The sequence below is a fragment of the Schistocerca americana genome, chromosome 1 (genome assembly GCF_021461395.2).
Source record: "Schistocerca americana isolate TAMUIC-IGC-003095 chromosome 1, iqSchAmer2.1, whole genome shotgun sequence".
NCBI classification, from domain to species: domain Eukaryota; kingdom Metazoa; phylum Arthropoda; class Insecta; order Orthoptera; family Acrididae; genus Schistocerca; species Schistocerca americana.
This window is the reverse complement of record NC_060119.1, coordinates 985,148,423-985,152,884: the sequence shown is the minus strand read 5'-3', so window position 1 is coordinate 985,152,884 and position 4,462 is coordinate 985,148,423.

Below are 4,462 nucleotides of genomic sequence, written 5' to 3'. Positions count from 1 at the left end.
TGTGTAAAATTCAGGCACCAGTCATCAATCTTGGGCTGGTGAAAGTATTACTCAGCCACACACTAAATTAATTACTAATGAATGTAGTTGAGAAAAGGCCATTAATACAAATTCTTAAGAGTAGTGTGTAGCTTTAACAGCATCTCTTGAGCACTCGCATAACACATAGAAGAAGTCTTAACTAGGGGCCATCTCCAAATGGTACCATCAAAACAAAGTGTGTCTACAAATTCAAAACAATAATAGATATGGTAATTTTGAGTTATCCACATAGTAATGATAAATTGTTAAATTGATTCTAACCATGTGCAAAATAATTCAAACACACAAGTATAATAGTCATGTCAAATGCATTGTAATAAAATATTAAACTACTGTTTTACCTGTTTCACATTTTCTGGCACTTTGACAGGCATGAACACTTTGAGGGAACGTTCGGGTCGGTTACACCAAACAACACTCCCATTTTGCAGTAGTTCATTTATTCATTCACCTAAACACAAGCAAGACTCAAAAAGAACTGACATGGCGGAACTGTTCAAAGATAATACTTAGCTTAGTTCAAAGACGATACTCAGGTCGATGCTGGTGTCGACCTCATCGGCACCACATAGACAACCCCCCCCCCCCCCCCCCCCCCCCCTACGGTACGGAGTATCTTGAGAGGCCGGGGGGGGACTATGGCATCGGCACGGAGCTGGACCACGGTCAGCTCGACAGCGTCCTCGGGGAGCTGTGTGGGTTGATGTCGTGAAGGAAGGTTGGGCCACCGAACCTGGAAGCTGTTGAAGCGAGCCGGGCGTCGTACTAGGTGTGCTGGTAGTGCGGCGATAGGTAGGCCGGCAGTTTGTGGGTGGAACAGAGCGACGACGACAATGTCTCTGATGGGCGTGGCGAACACACGAAGCATGTCGGGTGAGAGGGGAACACATTTCACCAGGTGGCAGGGAATGGCGGAGGTGGTTCAAAAAAGGCTCTGAGCACTATGGGACTTAACATCTGAGGTCATCAGTCCCCTGCGGAGGTAGTGTCATGAGCACTGGATGAAGGGAAACACACGACAAACAGTGTATAAACGCATAGTATTATTGAGATGTCGCGGATTATGTCCGGGGGGACAGGCACAAACACCTCGAGCGAGGGCACGTTCAAAATGAGGGGGGGGGGGGGGGGGGGGGGGGTGAGAAACCTTGACAGGGCAAGGCAGGCGATGGGGGAGAGGTCGAAGGGGCCGGCGAAGGGCAAGGCGACCAGGGCGTGATCGTAGGTAAGCTCGACGTGGGGAGCATGTGGTCACTCGACGGAGTGTGCAAGACCGGAGTAGGGGGCGAGGTCGGAAGAGAGCTTGACGATTGGAGCTGGAAGTCACTCGATTGAGTGTGTAAGTCCGAGGTGGAGGGTGTGATTGGAGCGTCGTGAGCCACGACAGTGAGGCAACAGCCTCAACGGGTGCGGGGCAAAGTCAGGACATGCGGGAACCAAGCAGCGATCGGTATTGTAATTGTAAACTGTCGAAGCTGTGTTGGTAAAGTACCGGAACTTCAAGTGCTTATAGAAAGCACCGAAGCTCAAATCGTTATAGGTACAGAAAGCTGGCTGAAGCCAGAGATAAATTCTGCCGAAATTTTTACAAAGGTACAGACGGTGTTTAGAAAGGATAGATTGCATGCAACCGGTGGTGAAGTGTTCATCGCTGTTAGTAGTAGTTTATCCTGTAGTGAGGTAGAAGTGGATAGTTCCTGTGAATTATTATGGGTGGAGATTACACTCAACAACCGAGCTAGGTTAATAATTGGCACCTTTTACCGACCTCCCAACTCAGCAGCATTAGTGGCAGAACAACTGAGAGAAAATTTGGAATACATTTCACATAAATTTTCTCAGCATGTTAGAGTCTTAGGTGGAGATTTCAATTTACCAGATATAGACTGGGAAACTCAGATGTTTAGGACGATGGTAGTAGGGACAGAGCATCGAGTGACATTATACTGAGTGCACTATCTGAAAATTACCTTGAGCAATTAAACAGAGAACCGACTCATGGAGATAACATCTTGGACCTACTGATAACAAACAGACCCGAACTTTTCGATTCTGTACGTGCAGAACAGGGAATCAGTGATCATAAGGCCGTTGCAGCATCCCTGAATATGGAAGTTAATAGGAATATAAAAAAAGGGAGGAAGGTTTATCTGTTTAGCAAGAGTAATAGAAGGCAGATTTCAGACTACCTAACAGATCAAAACGAAAATTTCTGTTCCGACACTGATAATGTTGAGTGTATATGGAAAAAGTGCAAGGCAATCGTAAAATGCGTTTTAGACTGGTACGTGCCGAGTAAAACTGTGAGGGACGGGAAAAACCCACCGTGGTACAACAACAAAGTTAGGAAACTACTGCGAAAGCAAAGAGAGCTTCACTCCAAGTTTAAATGCAGCCAAAACCTCTCAGACAAACAGAAGCTAAACGATGTCAAAGTTAGCGTAAGGAGGGCTATGCGTGAAGCGTTCAGTGAATTCGAAATTAAAATTCTATGTACTGACTTGACAGAAAATGCTTGGAAGTTCTGGTCTTACATTAAATCAGTAAGTGGCTCGAAACAGCATATCCAGACACTCCGGGATGATGATGGCATTGAAACAGAGGATGACACGCGTAAAGCTGAAATACTAAACACCTTTTTCCAAAGCTGTTTCACAGAGGAAGACCGCACTGCAGTTCCTTCTCTAAATCCTCGCACAAACGAAAGAATGGCTGACATCAAAATAAGTGTCCAAGGTATAGAAAAGCAACTGGAATCACTCAACAGAGGAAAGTCCACTGGACCTGACGGGATACCAATTCGATTCTACACAGAGTATGCGAAAGGACTTGCTCCCCTTCTAACAGCCGTGTACCGCAAGTCTCTAGAGGAACGGAAGGTTCCAAATGATTGGAAAAGAGCACAGATAGTCCCAGTCTTCAAGAAGGGTCGTCGAGCAGATGCACAAAACTATAGACCTATATCTCTGACGTCGATCTGTTGTAGAATTTTAGAACATGTTTTTTGCTCGAGTATCATGTCGTTTTTGGAAACCCAGAATCTACTATGTAGGAATCAACATGGATTCCAAAAACAGCGATCGTGAGAGACCCAACTCGCTTTATTTGTTCATGAGACCCAGAAAATATTAGATACAGGCTCCCAGGTAGATGCTATTTTTCTTGACTTCCGGAAGGCGTTCGATACAGTTCCGCACTGTCGCCTGATAAACAAAGTAAGAGCCTACGGAATATCAGACCAGCTGTGTGGCTGGATTGAAGAGTTCTTAGCAAACAGAACACAGCATGTTGTTATCAATGGAGAGACGTCTACAGACGTTAAAGTAACCTCTGGCGTGCGACAGGGGAGTGTTATGGGACCATTGCTTTTCACAATATATATAAATGACCTAGTAGATAGTGTCAGAAGTTCCATGCAGCTTTTCGCGGATGATGCTGTAGTATACAGAGAAGTTGCAGCATTAGAAAATTGTAGCGAAATGCAGGAAGATCTGCAGCGGATAGGCACTTGGTGCAGGGAGTGGCAACTGACCCTTAACATAGACAAATGTAATGTATTGCGAATACATAGAAAGAAGGATCCTTTATTGTATGATTATATGATAGCGGAACAAACACTGGTAGCAGTTACTTCTGTAAAATATCTGGGAGTATGCGTGCGGAACGATTTGGAGTGGAATGATCATATAAAATTAATTGTTGGTAAGGTGGGTACCAGGTTGAGATTCATTGGGAGAGTCCTTAGAAAATGTAGTCCATCAACAAAGGAGGTGGCTTACAAAACACTCGTTCGACCTATACTTGAGTATTGCTCATCAGTGTAGGATCCGTACCAGATCGGTTTGACGGAGGAGATAGAGAAGATCCAAAGAAGAGCGGCGCGTTTCGTCACAGGGTTATTTGGTAACGTGATAGCATTACAGAGATGTTTAACAAACTCAAGTGGCGGACTCTGCAAGAGAGGTGCTCTGCATTGCGGTGTAGCTTGCTCGCCAGGTTTCGAAAGGGTGCGTTTCTGGATGAGGTATTGAATATATTGCTTCCCCCTACTTATACCTCCCGAGGAGATCACGAATGTAAAATTAGAGAGATTCGAGCGCGCGCGGAGGCTTTCAGACAGTTGCTCTTCCCCCATACTCGACTGGAACAGGAAAGGGAGGTAATGACAGTGGCACGTAAAGTGCCCTCCGCCACACACCGTTGGGTGGCTTGCGGAGTATAAATGTAGATGTAGATGTAGTGAGTAGCGTAATCGTGGCCTGAAGGAGGGTAGAAGAAGGCTCGACATGAGCAGTCTTAAGTCTGTTGAGAGAGACTGTGGTAGCTGAATCTTTCATCTGGATGTCATAGGTGTTGGCTGAGCGCTGGAGAACTTGGATGGGCCGGTATATGGATGTTGGAGGGGTGCACGGACAGTGTC